Here is a 16599-nt window from a genome sequence, read left to right as displayed (position 1 = left end):
ATCCCGGGAAATTTCGCTCACAGTTCCGAAAGGTAGCAGGGCGGTCCTTACGGTTTCATCCGGCGTAGTGTGCAAAAGCCAGTATAGCTTCATCCGGATATCTTGGTTACACGGGTCTATCACCACACATTTGTGATCCTTGACACTGAAGGCTGCACTTGAAAGAATCTTCTTCTTGGCGTTTTCGTCCTTGAACGTTATCGCCCACACGTGGTTCATCTGATAGGCCCCAAGGGCCACCACCTCCGGCATAAGCTGCAGTTTGCTCAAAGCATCGCGGAAATGCTAAACTCGGTAAGGTCTGGCCTTTACGTCAGCGTGCAAAAATACCGTTGTGGTTACGGTCGTTCCTGTAGGCAACTGGGGCAAAATAAGCTGGTAGTCCTGTGTCGAAGTCGTGTCGTTGAACCTGATACCGCGGCCCAGCTGGGCCGCTGAAACCGCCCCTTTCGAGGAGCACGACATTCCGCGTCCGTTCACTACGGTGTCCGGAAGTGGAATCGTTAGGCCACGAGGGCGATGTTTGGATGGTTCATCTGCGTACTTTCCATTGCCGCTTTCACTCTCGGTCGCAGTATAACACACAGTGGAGAGGAAATAGAGAGACGAAATGCAAACAAATATGCTTCTCTTCAAACAAGGAAAATGTAGTGGAAAAGCTTTTTGCAAAACAAAATGTACCCTCGGCGGGACTCGAACCCGCAATCCCCGGTTTAGGAGACCGATGCCTTATCCGTTAGCGCACGAGGGCGATGTTTGGATAGTTCATCTGCGTACTTTCCATTGCCGCTTTCACTCTCGGTCGCAGTATAACACACAGTGGAGAGGAAATAGAGAGACGAAATGCAAACATATATGCTTCTCTTCAAGCAAGGAAAATGTAGTGGAAAAGCTTTTTGCAAAACAAAATGTACCCTCGGCGGGACTCGAACCCGCAATCCCCGGTTTAGGAGACCGATGCCTTATCCGTTAGGCCACGAGGGCGATGTTTGGATGGTTCATCTGCGTACTTTCCATTGCCGCTTTCACTCTCGGTCGCAGTATAACACACAGTGGAGAGGAAATAGAGAGACGAAATGCAAACAAATATGCTTCTCTTCAAACAAGGAAAATGTAGTGGTAAAGTTTTTTGCAAAAAAAAATGTACCCTCGGCGGGACTCGAACCCGCAACCCCCGGTTTAGGAGACCGATGCCTTATCCGTTAGCGCACGAGGGCGATGTTTGGATAGTTCATCTGCGTACTTTCCATTGCCGCGTTCACTCTCGGTCGCAGTATAACACACAGTGGAGAGGAAATAGAGAGACGAAATGCAAACAAATATGCTTCTCTTCAAGCAAGGAAAATGTAGTAGAAAAGCTTTTTGCAAAACAAAATGTACCCTCGGCGGGACTCGAACCCGCAATCCCCGGTTTAGGAGACCGATGCCTTATCCGTTAGGCCACGAGGGCGATGTTTGAATGCTTCATCTGCGTACTTTCCATTGCCGCTTTCACTCTCGGTCGCAGTATAACACACAGTGGAGAGGAAATAGAGAGACGAAATGCAAACAAATATGCTTCTCTTCAAGCAAGGAAAATGTAGTGGAAAAGCTTTTTGCAAAAAAAAATGTACCCTCGGCGGGACTCGAACCCGCAACCCCCGGTTTAGGAGACCGATGCCTTATCCGTTAGCGCACGAGGGCGATGTTTGGATAGTTCATCTGCGTACTTTCCATTGCCGCTTTCACTCTCGGTCGCAGTATAACACACAGTGGAGAGGAAATAGAGAGACGAAATGCAAACATATATGCTTCTCTTCAAGCAAGGAAAATGTAGTGGAAAAGCTTCTTGCAAAACAAAATGTACCCTCGGCGGGACTCGAACCCGCAATCCCCGGTTTAGGAGACCGATGCCTTATCCGTTAGGCCACGAGGGCGATGTTTGGATGGTTCATCTGCGTACTTTCCATTGCCGCTTTCACTCTCGGTTGCAGTATAACACACAGTGGAGAGGAAATAGAGACGAAATGCAAACATATATGCTTCTCTTCAAGCAAGGAAAATGTAGTGGAAAAGCTTCTTGCAAAACAAAATGTACCCTCGGCGGGACTCGAACCCGCAATCCCCGGTTTAGGAGACCGATGCCTTATCCGTTAGCGCACGAGGGCGATGTTTGGATAGTTCATCTGCGTACTTTCCATTGCCGCTTTCACTCTCGGTCGCAGTATAACACACAGTGGAGAGGAAATAGAGAGACGAAATGCAAACAAATATGCTTCTCTTCAAGCAAGGAAAATGTAGTGTAAAACCTTTTGTCTGAAAAGAATGTACCCTCGGCGGGACTCGAACCCGCAATCCCCGGTTTAGGAGACCGATGCCTTATCCGTTAGTGCACGAGGGCGATCGCGGTAAGAAAATGGCGGCTATGACGTCATCATAAATTGTTGTAGCGCGGTCACGTGAATGAAGTAGGGGGATCACCGAGGGTCCCATTTAAGGGTGTTCGTAGCGCTAGGGTGTCGATCGCTCACGCAAACTTCAACAATAATATAAAATACCATCGAAGCTATATTCGCTGTTGATATTTTGTTGATGATATACGTTCACAGGAATCGATCCCGCAGGCTATCTCGGCCGCGAAGTTTTATATCAGTAACCCTTTAAGTTGTTCAGATATTCATTTAAGATATAAATGGCCGACAGCGCCGACTGCGACGACACGCTGTAGGGAAGACTGTTTAGCACCCACCTCCTGTCCTGCTGCCCGTCTTACCCAAACGGGAGGCACCACCTTCGTGCAACTCTACATCACCTGGAAGGAAACGCTTTAATCGTTGACATGATCTTGGGGACAGCATGTCACAATTCCGATAGCAACCAATGTACTGCTGCGATTTCTTACGAGAATGTGCATGACGTGCTGCTAGAAATGTGGAAACCAGCTTTGCTCAATAGTCAAGAGGAATTACTCTTCGTTTTTGTACCACATTAAAACATGAACACACCCACTGATTGTTATGTGCTCAGAAATATTTCCGTTCGGATCACACTGGCTATCTTTCCCCTTCAATATGTTGTTTATTTGCTTGTTGTTGTTGCAAATATGCAACGTACCTTTTTTCTCCTAATGCAAAGAATACTAGTCCACCAAAGTTACTTTCGATGGTATTGCAGCTATTGTTATACTTCCGTGCAACTCCATGAATAATATCATGACAAAACAAAAAATTGTGCAGTAAACGGTTAATGAACGATGGAGGAGACTGTTACGTCGGCGGCGACAGTGACCATTCTCCTTTCCTTTCCAACTTTTGTGCCCCTTGTCAGTGCAGGGTAGCCAACCGGGTTCATTTCTGGTTAACCTCCGTGCCTTTCTTTTATCACCATCCTCCTCCGTTAATATTTATTCCTACTCCTTGCCAATGTAGTCGTTTAAATGTTTCTTCCAAGGATGCAGTGAACAACATGGCACAGATTGGATCTCCTTCTCTGACCCATTTATTGCTCGCAATTTCTTCAGTTTTCTTGAGGAGAGGTAGGGTAGCTGTGAAATATTTGTAGAGATTTGGTATGGTATTCACACATGTATCGACACTGACACTCTTTGGTGACGCAACGCCTCCGAAGCGACGGGTATCTCTGCTGAGTCAGAGGCCTTTTCATAATGTATAAAATGCAGTGGTTGTGTTCTGTAGATTTCTCAATTACCGCAATGATTGCATGGCTATTGTACACTGTAAAGTATTCTTGGCTGAAGCCATATTGTTCTCAAAGTTGATTAAGGCGATTTTTTTCTGATCCAGAATTGTCTTAGTGAAATATTTGTATTAATTACGCTGGGAGTAAGATGAAAGGTCTATAATTTTACAAGTCATTTCATCTCGTTATTTGTAGATCCGCATAACGTTGGCGTTTTTCAAGCTGGCTGGTACAAGTGAATTTTTAAGGCGTTATGTTTAGACTGCTTCTTAAAATATCCTCCTTCTTTGATTAACCCTTTACCGCACAATTCTTTGTTTCGTCATAATATTACTCATGGAGTTGCACGGAAGCATAACAATAGCTGTACTATCATCGAAAGTAACTTTGGTGGACTTTTGTTGTTTGCATTAGGAGAAAAAATGTGCGTTGCGGATTTGCATATTTGTAACAACAAGCAAATAAAGAACATGTTGAAGGGGAAGCACACTCAGTGTGATCAGAACTGAAATACTTCTGGGCACAAAACAATCCGTGTGTGTGCTCGTGTTTTAATGTGGTACAAAGAAAAAAGCTATTGCTCTTGCTTGTTGAACAAAGCTGGTTTGCACATTTCTAGCAGCACGTCATGCAGATTCTCGTGCATCTAGGAAACAACGTTTTTCCACATCAGGTTGAACATTCGAAGGAGGAAACAGACCTTAACAATGCGTATAAAATTGGTGGCAAACCAGAGCTAAACGCAGGTAGAACCACTTTTATTACACGCTCCTGGCTCGGTCAAGGAAATAAGAGGAGCGCGAAGACACGAGAGGCGCTTGCAACTGAGCGCACAGCGGAATGTGTAATAAAACAACCCCGCCATTCACAGTGTTCCAGCGGCATGGCGTGCACACGGGGGGCAGTCACCTAAGATGGGGGCCTAAAATCTTCCCCATACATTGACTCCCCTAGTCACCCAAGAGGGGGGGGGGGGCGCAAAATCTGCCTCATACATTGCCTTAGTAGGAGGGGGGGCGCTGCGATGATCCTTCGCCCCCCCCCCCTGATGGTGAACCCTGCGCGCGCTTATGCTTAAAGGTAAAACCGGAATGAAGCAACATAGTAGCGCGCTAATACACCGAACTCCTTTTTTAAAAATATGGGTGTACGACCTATAACATACTGCAAACATGTTGAATCGAAATGGACCTACACTCAGGGTCATCGTCACTCTCAGAAAGGTCGCTGTCTTCACTATCAGAAGGAATCACTCGGCCATAGAAGCGTTTAGGGCCTATCTTCAATTCTCAGAAAAACAAACCTCATGTATGTACTACATGTTGTTGCATTTGCGCAACATAGCAACGTTCCGTCGCCGGGAACAAACTATTCCGAGATAAGAATGTTTTTTTTAGAATCTACACAACCAGGATGATGTGTAGCAGAGCGCAAGAAATTGTTCCGCGCTATATCGTATTCAGAATTGCACCTATAATTGGCAAAACTTGCCTATATCACTGCACGCAGGCACGCGAGGTATCCGCCGTGGATGTTTTCGGAATAGTTGCGCGGAATGAGCACGGATAGCCGCACACTCTAAGAAAAAAGAGAGTCAAAAGAGGGTCATGGAACCGTGACTCTCTTCGGGTGTCCATCTGACCCCTTTTGGAAGGTACAGGCAGAGAAAAAGAGTTCGCATTTGGGAAGGAGTCACTGGACCCTCCTGAAGCGCGTTTCGATTGGCTTCGGTATAAGAGCCGCCGTATACGCCATACATATCGCTTGCCCTTTGGCGCCGTTGTGGCGCCTTGCTCGGCGACGCAGACGGGGTTGGCGCCGGGGTTGCGCGCCGCTCTCCTCTCTCAGTCGTCTCAGTCTCCTGGTCTATTGGAATGCGTTGCGTGGATGCGTTGGTTGCGCGTCTTCGGTGGTGTTAACGCCGGCTCCGTGCACGGAGTGACGCTTGGAGGGCGGAATATTCATGGAGCTGCGGACACCGACAACGGGCGCCAGTTAACGGTGAGTGTACTGCTTTCGTAGGTACTAATTATACAGCTTTAGCTGGGCGTCCGCAGCAGCCTTGCTGAAGTTATCCGCCAGCCATTTCCAACAGCAGCCTGCGTCCGCGGGGCTGTTGCGGATGCCCAACTAAATCTGTCAGTTAAAGAGTTACCACCGTTATGCGCGTTGCTGTACAAGCTCCCATAAAGTGAGCGATACAAACAATTATCGAGGGTCATTTCTTGCTGATCGCACGTTGTGTCTGCACTACTGAAGGTGCAAGATGTCGTTTCGAGATGCACTTTAGTCTACTTCATAGTAACAGTTCCATCGACCTTGAGTGTGCAGCGTGCTTCCGCGCGTGGGAACGTGAAAAAAAAAAGCCTGTGTACATAACGCTCAGACGCACTATATATAATGGTTTTTGTTGGCTTAAAGACGGTGGTTTGAGGTGCAGATATAGTACGGTGGCTTCCAGAACGTACGCGGTAGTCATTCAAGTTGGACACGCCTCGCCGGTAAAGTGAAAAAGCTCTAGACTTTCGACGGGGCGCGTTGTTGCGGCCGCCGGCGTGCACTCTTTTCCCTCGTTTCTGTTTGCTGTTTTCGTGGTTTGCATACACTGCGATGACGTTGGGCGCTATAACAAAATCGAGTGAGTGTACGTGATTGTGGGAGTTATGTGCGCTAATTCTAGCATATGACATGTCTGATCTCGACGTAGACGGCGTACGCACGCGCTGGGTGTCGTACGGGCCCTAGTACTCGCATCTGTTTATCTGAGTATTTAAGGATGGGTTACGTTTGTAAAACATGCGGTCAATAACCGCTCACGGCATGCCCCTGGCTGCCGGAGGATGTGCTTTGTTGTTTTGTTGTTAGCCTTTACTATGTATGTGTGAACCACTTATTGTGTAGGTTTTGCAAACCTTTACTGCAATTTCATTTTCTCATCATAATATCACGTTCTGCTTTTCAGATACCGTTTTTCATGGTGCTCACGCTGGACAGGAGCGACAACCTAGAAAGCCACAAGTCTGATGCCTCAAGCCGTCACCACTTTTTGATTTATTCTTAATCACAAGGAATAAATATGGAAACATGATGGCGATTTCTGCTGTTCATTTAGCATCATATGACACTGTGCACATCACAGTCACACATTTTAGTTGGCTATACTCATAGAAGCATATAAATGAGGAACACCCAAACTTCTTAATTGGAAATCACAGACCATCTTTTCGCGCTTTCTATATAACTTTGCTGGAAAATGTGTGTTGTTTTGACGAGTTTTATTAAAATAATGCTAAAACTGAACTATTCTTTTTTTACAGTCGCTGGGCAGAACGGCAAGTATTATTGGGCTTGCTTAAAATGAATACTCCACTATACGCGCAAAAGTAGAGCAAGGGTCAAATCAGTAGCCTAAAATACTTGTGGAGTCGCTTGACGCTTCGGTGTGGGTCCCTTGACCCCCGTAGGAGCGTTACCGGCAAGAGTCGTCTGACTCCCTATGAGTGGTAACGTGATCCTTCGGATGAGAGTCTTTCCACTCTTCCTAGAGGGTCAGGGGACTCTCCTAGAGCGAGCTGACCCTGACCCACCAAGAGAGTCACCGTGACTATTTAAAGAGAGTCCTATACGTGGCAAGTCAGAACTCTCCGAAAAGAGTCACGCATACTCTTTTTTTTCTTAGAGTGCACAAAACTGCGTTTTTCAAAGCAATGTTGCGAAAATGCTACAATGTGTACAGGCAGCTCCAAACAGACTTTCCTTTTGTTCAGATTGCCATTTATTGGAATGTTGCAGAAATTCAACTAGGTGCAGTAAAGGATTAAATCGGCTGCAATGCCGTTTCCTCCAGCCGCCTTTCCGCGGGACATGTCTCATATGCATGGGCTTTCTAACCTCATCGATAGTTACACGTAGGTGTCCTGCTCGGCTTTGATTGTATTTTTTATTACCGTTCGATGATCCGTGACCTATATAAGCATATATATAGTTCAGTATATAAGTATATTCTGCAGCCTTCACGATGATATTGAAATATCTGATAATATTGCGCTGGGCTTCTCGTTATCTTTAAATGCGCGCATTCTGATCCTTCCTGTGCGCAGCTTCTTCTCAGCTGATTCCATGATGCTGCCTTCATTAACTGCTGCTTCTACCTCTGTGACGTTATCATTCCCGATGTACAGGATGTTTCAAGAAATGTGTCCGAAAATTCTCCAGAATAAGGAAAAGAGAATATTTGCTTGCTGCCTTCATAATTAATTTTTCTTTAGCTACAAACATCTTAAGATGGCCAGAAACATCAATTGTGAGTGCAATTGAGGAATTAAACGAATTAACTTTTTAATAATACAAACAGGCAGTCGGGTAAAATGCGAGAATTGAAGTACTTCATGCGAAAAGCCCATCGTCGCTTTGAGCTAGATTATTATAGAGTGCCTTCTGGTAATTATTGAGAGGCAATGAAATTCGAATAAATTCACCGGCGAAACCTAAACCGAACTGTCGTTGAGTGCCACTAGCAGACGAACAGAAATGTGTCACTTTTCACCAGTAGCGTGGCCAGATATTTTTTTCGGGAGGATGGGAGGGGACTTCAACCAACCTTTATGTACATGTGTGCGTTTGGATCTGTGCGCGTGCATATACACATGCAAAATCGAAATTTTTCTCAGGGAGGACGTGGTCGAACCCCCAACTACCCACCCCCACTGGCTATACAGAGTGTCCAGCTATCACGCAGCACGATTTTAAAAAATAAAAGAGGAACGGCGTTCCGCGAAGTGAACCTAAGTACTGCATATTGTTCCTAGTACACTGTAGTGGCCTCTGCTAATTTTTTCGTTAATGAGGCTTAATTAACTAGTGTAATTATATTTATAACTCGACAAGTACTCGCGTAATTATGAGCATGTCATAGAGGCACATCTAGGCATGTTCGAACGACATCTAAGTGCGCAATTTTCAACAACGTACTAATTACGTGCTCATTTTTACCAGCTAGGCGTCCTTTGCTCGAAACTGTGGGTCGGCACGTCCTCGTTCGGCCCATGCTCTAGCAACTTTCTGTCGTCTTTCCTGTCACGGCTCATCGTCGTCCGGAGACAGTTGACTCTTAATCCTCGCCACACTCGTCGCCAAACGTCGTAGCGCCCTGCACCAGCACTGCACGCTTTCATTATCACTGCTTTATTCACGCAGAAATTATTCTAGCAGTAACAACAAAATGACTGCAGTGCAATGTAAAGTTGGGATAGTTCGAATATTTGAATGATTCAAGCAGCGCTAAAAGCGGAGACGTAAGAAACAGAGTGCACAGGACGAACGCTCGTCCTGCGCACTCTGTTTCTTACGTCTTCGTCTTTAGCGCTGCTTCAATCATACAACAAAATGAGGCATGAACATGAAGCATACAGTGTTAGGGCTTCTGAATCAAGGTGTGTGGCCTGAGGGCGGGAAACAACTTCGCCACTTACTCCCTCCCTGCCATAGCTGACGCCTGGCCAGGCGTATGCCGGTGGTGCTTAGTCGCACCACCCCTGTAGTCGAGACTGCGCGACTATGTGCATTCACGGCCACGCAGGCGATATTTTATCAGCACCTTCCTTTTGCGAAAGGCATTGCTCCACGCAACATTGCATGCATCGATCGTCACACTATTCATAGAGAACATCTATTCGCACTTTGCTTGTATTCTTTATTGAACAAGACCATCACTGAAAATGTTGCAGTACTGTTGACGTCTCGCAAATAAGGAAGCCGAGATTTTGACGGAAGCACGTCTGGTCGGGAAGCGATGTCATAAAACTTAAAAGAGGGACACCGGCCATGAAAAAAAATACGAAAAAAATAGGTTTCGGCTCCTCAGACAAGAGCTTTGTTCACAATCTAGTGAACAAAGCTTCCGTCATTGTGAGCAAGGCCCCCGTCAGCGAAGCCGAAACGTCTTTTTTCGCATTGTTTTTTGCTTGGTCGGTGTCCCTCTTTTAATTCTGATGACGCACTTACGAAAAATGTATAGCCCGAAGAGAAATATTCGCAACAGTAATGAAATAAGACGCACCTGGCTGAAAACACATATGTTAGTCCGTGTTCTGCTCGCTAAACTCAGTGCGAGTAGTCCGGCAGCATTGGAACATCACAAAGCACTATATGCAACACGACGTCAAGGTTGAATGTCAACGACAAGCACGCTGACATTAAAAAAGAGAATTAAGGGGCGCGTCTATCCTACCATTTCCTTACTCCATCGCACTGTATGATTTAGTCCAGATTTTTACCAAGCCCAGCTTTTTACTCTGCCTAAGCAACATAACACTGCCGCAGAAGGGGAGTGCGTACCATCGATACGATGGTCTGAGTCACGCGTCTCCGTCTCGCTCCCCTGGCCAACGCCCTGGGCATTCCCAACAAATCCGCGTGCACAGAGGCCAGCGCAGCGTCGCGTACCACGTGACTTATGCAAGGCGCTGGCGAAATACTCTCCCAAAAAGAGATAAAAAAAATTACAGCATATCCACGGGTTAATGATGAAGAGCTTGGGCGAAGCTCCTGAAGTAATCATGGTTACACCGTGAAATGTTCAGTGGTTTCGCCCAGCAGTAATCAAAGCGATACGCCGCGTTGATTATTTTTCCTCCTTCTTTTTTTTATTTTTTTGATCTTTTTTAATTTTTTTTATTTTAAATTTCTTTTATTATTTTTTATTTTTATCTTTTTTTATTTTTCTTCTATCTCTATGGGACAGCGTCATCTAGTATATCGTCACCCAACTGCAGTTTGCATGCATCTCTATGGGACAGCGCCATCTATTGAATGATACGGGAGACGCGACGGCGGGGCACGCCGGATGGAGCGACGACCGACAAGGTGATGCTATAAGGAGCTCCGGTGATGCTATAAGGGCGTGACGTGTTTGGCAGGATCACGTGGTCTCAGCGGCCTCGTCGGCTGCTTGTGAAGCGCTGCCGCGTGCTTTGAAAACGAGTTTCAAGTACCACATGCGCTGCGTTCTGTTCAAATACGGAAGTTTTCTCGCATTTTTGCTCAATTGAAACCATTGTAATAAAGTGGCTGCCTCCGAAGGCGACGAACATGGGGCTCTACCGCTCGGTGCCGCAGTGCCGGGCTTACGCAACGGAGCCCAGTGTCAGCCTGCACCGGTAACCGCGGGACAAGAAACTGCGTGAAGCCTGGGTTGTAAAGCTAAGAACCGGCGAGTAGCCATCGGCTACGAGTCTTGTGTGCAACAAGCATTTCCGCGACGAAGACTTTCGTTACTGCGTCGGGCCTGCGATGTTCGGTGAGTAGCAGACAGCGCGCACTGAGACGATGGCTCACGGGCGCATGCCGCCGGCAAATGATGCTTATCTGCCACAGGATGGAAAAGGCGCTACCTTTCACCACGTGCGATACCATCTCAGAATCCTCCCGCGCGACCTCTTGATCGTCGGCCCTGTGCTCAGCGTCCACAAAATCGGCTGCAGATGCGCGAGCCATTGTTTAGATACGTTGAATTAAAAAACTCAAAGGGTCCCTTATGCATTCGTTAAAGATGACTAGAAGGCGAAATCCGTCTTCTTCTTGTCAGTCGATGTATTGATTCTCCCGCGCCCCCCTCCAAAAGCGTTCTGCACTTACCGCGGTTTTGCACGAACTCCGTGACCGATCACGGAGGCAATGCAAAGCGACCATGACGTCTGAATACGCCATCATGTGACGTCACAATGACGCTACATGTTTTGGTGACCAGTGACGTCATTGTGACGTTATAAGGTGACGCCATCACGTTACAATTATTTGCATCACTCGTGTTGACGCCGCCGACGCGGGACGCCGATGGGCAAGCTTCCCGTTTGATGAGGCATCTAGGGCTTTCGCCTTCATAAGCTACACGACGTTTCGCATTGCCTCCGTGATCGGTGGGCCGATCACGGAGGCAATGCAAAGGGACCATGTCGTGTGAATACGTCATCATGTGACATCACGTTATGTCACGTCATGGTGATGCCATAATGAATTTACAAATTTAGCAGATCTGTGACGTCATATGGTGACCTCATTACGTGGCGATTATTTTTTGCGTGACTCGTCTTGACGCCGCCGACGGTCAATCTTCCCGTTTGAAGAGGCATCTAAGGCTTTCGCCTTCATAAGCTACGCGACGTTTGCTGGTGGACGTACATAACGAAAGAGTGAAATGCTGCGGCTGTGTGCTGCATTTATGTTGGCAATAACATTTTTTTTTCAGTCAAGCTTCCGTTCCCCTGACGCAAACATGATGTGCTAAAAAGCCCAAATTTATTTGTGCCACTCTCAAACCTACGTTGGGCCTCTCCAACCGCATGTATTTTCTTGCAGCCTCATTTATTTTCGTGGGAAAGATATGCTACCCTGTTGGCGTTAGACACGACACTGCTGCCAAAATTGCTTGGGTACTCGCCAAATAATTACTATCCTGTTTTGCGGCTGCTGGTTGCTGCAATAACTTCTATTTTATTCACCGCTATTTCAAGCTCAACTAGGTCTTAGTCCAGAGCCGACGTTATTTTCTCTCTTTTCCTTGGCGTTGCATGCTACTATACATGCTCGGTCTCGTAGACTGCTTCTCCTTCCACCAGCAATCACGAAGTGGTGAAGCTTTGGTCTATGAATTTGTTGATGACAGAGAGCGGCAAGTTCACTGGAATGCAAACGAAACGATAATTAAGGAGCATTAAAAAGAAAAGGAGTCGCATTTGCTCACGTTTTGTATGAGCACGAAACGAAACGAATGCACTGAAAAAAGAAACAGAATCAGCGGCATTTGCCCGCTGAGAAGACCGATCAATACGCAGTGCGAGACAACTTGTCAAATGACATTGAAACGCACACGAATTTATAACGCGGAATCGTCGGGACGGCACATCACAAAGTTGCCATGCGCACCGAAGCCGTAGTTGTAACGAAATTGTTTTTGAACTGCTCTGATAGCGTCCGCACAACAGCAGTTGTTTGTGTACTCACAAATTCTCATATTTTGCGGCGTAAAGTTCACAGCGTGGTGCCAAAACACGCTCGTAGCAAAAGCGAAACTATCAGTACGAACATACATGCAGACGCTCATACATGCAGAGGCACCGTCAGTCGTCGCGAACCCGTGCGATCGCTGGCTTGAGGATTCTTTCTGTTATGCTCCGTTTGGTTATACAGGCAGTCTACTCTAACGAAATATTTCACATAGTTTGCACTCAGCGAGTGACTACCTTTCACGCAAGAAGCCGGTTCAGGGGTCTCTAACGAGGTGACCGCGTGAAGCGGGTGTTCGGTTTCCTGCAAAGAGACAGCGACTGTAGACTATCTTGTGCTTTCAGTTCGTCGAAAATGATTATTTTGACAGTAAAGAACACAGTTCTTTTAGAAAGTACTTACAGAAATGCCCTGGAGGGCTTCCGCGAGGTGTTTTTGTAGAGCGCCGACAGCAAAACCTATGGGGAACGCGCCGGCGGTATCCTACCTAGCACGCGATCGAGGCGCGCCCGACAGAGGGCGACTCCGTAACTCCTCGCCGCCAATACAAAGCTAGCGCAACAGCCGCGAGCAGACATTGAGCGAGGCATGTAAATCACATGTACGCGAGTGCACCATCCGCCCATCGCCCTCGTGGCCTAACGGATAAGGCATCGGTCTCCTAAACCGGGGATTGCGGGTTCGAGTCCCGCCGAGGGTACATTTTTTTTTAATGTTTTTCGCTACATTATCCTTGTTTGAAGCCAATCATATTTCTTTTCATTTCATCTCCCTATTTCTTTTCCAATGTGTATTATAAGGAATATGCATTGAAACAGAGCCGCAATGTGGCGCTGCGGTGCCCCGAGCCGGACGCCATTTTCGCGGTTGTGACGCAGCAGCCGACTCACGCTTGCCACTGTGCTTGCTGTGCTTATGTGATATGTGTTATGTGGTCCCTCCTGGCCTTCCGTGTTCTTTTGTGTTCCATTTACAATACTAAGGTGTTGGAACTATCTACTACTACGTGCTGCATACTTGTAAAAGTGCCCAGGCCGCAGCACGCGTTGTTGCGCGTCGAGCTACGACGGTCAACTGCGCGGTTTACGGTTGCTGCAACCGCACGAGAAACAAGTCCAACGACTAGAACTTTCAACGGGTTGGCTCTTATGTCGTGCCGGAAGTGAAACGGGGAGAGTGTGAGAAGACAACGGACCAGTCGTCAAGGCGCATAGCTCTATGGCTGCTCAGAATTCGTCGCGAAGACCTGCACGAATCGGCGACTCATTACCGAGTTTGCGGGGTGCATTTCATCACATGAGAGCGCAGTAGTAGCATAAAACCTACCTTTTTGGCGTTATTTTTTACGTGCAGCACTGTAATGTGCCGCCTATTTCAGGACGACCAGCTTATTTGATCGACGAGGCAAACCCCGACTGGGCGCCGAGCCTCAATCTCGGCTACAAGTCCACAACGCACGCTAAAGGAAGTGAGAGCGACAGGTGCGACTTAATTTTTTTACGCCGTTAAGCGGATTGTAAGTGATCGTAAACTAATTTATTCCATTTACAAGTGACTCAAGCAATGAAGGGGTGCTATTGCAGACACCGTGTTGCAGTTCAATCAACGAGAGGAGAGCGCCAGAAGAGTGAGTAAGCGCGACTAGACAGAGACGTAGAAAGAAAACATACAAGGACACAACGCTACTTTCAACCGATATTTTATTTTCGCTCGAACCGATAAATATATACCGAGCGAGCGCAAACACCACATGGACAACCAGTGGGCAAATCGCTGAACCGAGTACGTGTACAGGGCAATATCACGACATAGCAAAAATATTGCCGCGACAAAGCAAAACAAGATATCGCAACTCTTTTTGAGAAAGGCTGTCTAACGCACATTTCTTCTAATCTAGGAATCTCATAGGCCTCAGCAATTTCTCTTGTCATCTTACTATGCGCCTTATACAGGATAAAGGTGTTTTCAAACAAAGGCATACCGCCACAATATTTGAAATTAATGCCCAAATGGCCGGAGATTGCTTCTGTGACGTAATAACGATGCTCTTTTAGTCTCTGGTTGATACATCTGCCGGTCTCACCAACGTACTACCGGCGTCAAATGAAGCGCGAACGGCGGAGCGCGTGCCACAAGCATTAGCGACGGTATAGTACACGCGTCGTCCAGTCATCACGATTGAAAGGCCCGCACATCCGGTTAGGCAGCACTGCGCGATTGCCCTATAGTGAAATATTTTTGCTTCTGTCCAAGCTCTGATATTTGAAAGGAAAAAACAAAAGATATAAACGAACAAAAAGTGAAACGGCGAAAAGCGCCAGGCACGCCCACGCCGGCCGCCTTTATCACCATATCAGAACTAGAACAGAAGCAAAAAATCGCACAATGCTGCGAAACCGGATGTACGCGCCTGGCAGTAACCGGACGGCGCGCACTAAACCTTTGCTAATGCTTGGGCCACGCGCTCCGCTGTTCGCGTTTCGCTTGACGCCGATTGTACGTCTTTGTACACGAAAGCGGAGTGGCATAGACAATGTTTCGAGTACAGGTTCGATTATTAATATGGCATGCAGGGGCGTAGCCAGAAATTTTTTTCGGAGGGGGTTCAACCATACTCTATGTATGTTCGTGCGTGCGTTTGTATGTGTGCGCGCCTATATACGCAAGCAAAACTGAAAAATTTCGGGGGGGGGGGGCTGAACCCCCCCCCCCCTTGGCTACGCCCCTGATGGCATGCGTTCACCTTGTTGCTCTCTGAATTTACCTGTTGACATAATCTCTGTAGACGGTCAGTAGCTGAAAAGACCACGTCCACCCCCGACTTTCCCGCAATTCTTCTGAGATTGTGCGAAATGCAATGCATGTATGGCACAACGGCAACTTTCTTGGCTCTAGCACCACCGCTGTTGCCCTTTGATCAGCTTTTAAGCTTTCTGCTCAATCCCTCTGCGACAGAGCTGAGCATACCTGATGGTTAACCAGACTATGCTAAGCGCTTGGCCTGATCCAAGAAACTGGTTTCTGCCTTGTGGTCACAGGACTTCATAAGGGAATTATTGGAACGAGATTGTACTATTGCGCGTTTCACAGGCTTTTAATGAGCTGAAAAAAATGGCAGGACGAGCTTATTGCCTCTCGGCTCATAATTCCAGCAAACTTTCTGTGGTGAAAAGTACAATCTCAAGTCTAAAAATCTGATGAAATTGTCCTCGGGCACTTCATGCGCCAACACCAAAGGGGATACAACTACTGTTAATTAGATTATGATTTTAGAGACCACCCAGTCAAAACTAGATGATTGATTGTTCAAAAAAACTAAAACAATCTTCCACAAATCTCAATACATGCAGAAAGTCAGGGTTATTTTTCAGGCGGTCATGAAGAACCTGGTCATGATTGGCTAGGTACAAGCCGCTTAAGCAGGGAGCAATGCATATGACCCAATGCAGATACCATTTTTTTTTTATTTAACAACAGTACCATCCCTTGTCGCGTAAGTAGAGTTAACCTAAAAACTAAGAAGCTCCAGAAACTGATAGCATGTCAAACCGGAAACGTTTTGAAATCGTACTGCTCCAAACTGTTTATGTAATGAGCGACACATTTCATCAAGTCACTCTGCGGAATAGGATAGTAAAGATCCTTTAGATCAATCGAGAAAGCATCATTGTTCCTGTCCTCATTGTCTTTAAAGAATTTTACCACTTGGTCGGGATTCCTTGCCAAAAACGGATCGTCATATGGCAAAAGCTTCAAGTACTGTTTTAAAAACGTTGCTACATGTTTCTGCCAGCTTGCGTTTTCTGACACTATCAAACAGAAAGGGCTGTCAGGTTTGTGCGTTTCGCAGAAAAGAACAAGTATGGTTCACCATTAGTGCTCTTTTCGATGGACCGGGATGAATGATCTAGTTTGAAG

The 16599-nt window shown here is 46.7% G+C and overlaps 4 non-coding genes across 4 annotated transcripts; 1 reads left to right on the top strand and 3 right to left on the bottom strand.

Moving 5' to 3' along the window:
* Positions 1-911: 911 nt before the first annotated feature.
* Trnar-ccu (transfer RNA arginine (anticodon CCU)) lies at positions 912-984 on the bottom strand. Its single transcript has one exon. It is a non-coding gene; the product is annotated as a tRNA-Arg (tRNA).
* Positions 985-1377: 393 nt separating this feature from the next.
* On the bottom strand, positions 1378-1450 carry Trnar-ccu (transfer RNA arginine (anticodon CCU)). Its single transcript has one exon. It is a non-coding gene; the product is annotated as a tRNA-Arg (tRNA).
* Positions 1451-1843: 393 nt separating this feature from the next.
* On the bottom strand, positions 1844-1916 carry Trnar-ccu (transfer RNA arginine (anticodon CCU)). Its single transcript has one exon. It is a non-coding gene; the product is annotated as a tRNA-Arg (tRNA).
* Positions 1917-13308: 11392 nt separating this feature from the next.
* On the top strand, positions 13309-13381 carry Trnar-ccu (transfer RNA arginine (anticodon CCU)). Its single transcript has one exon. It is a non-coding gene; the product is annotated as a tRNA-Arg (tRNA).
* The last annotated feature ends 3218 nt before the right edge of the window (positions 13382-16599 follow it).

Source organism: Rhipicephalus sanguineus, chromosome 2 (assembly GCF_013339695.2).
Source record: "Rhipicephalus sanguineus isolate Rsan-2018 chromosome 2, BIME_Rsan_1.4, whole genome shotgun sequence".
NCBI classification, from domain to species: Eukaryota; Metazoa; Arthropoda; class Arachnida; order Ixodida; family Ixodidae; genus Rhipicephalus; species Rhipicephalus sanguineus.
The sequence above is the reverse complement of the archived record's forward strand: the minus strand, read 5'-3'. Positions and strand labels throughout refer to the sequence as shown.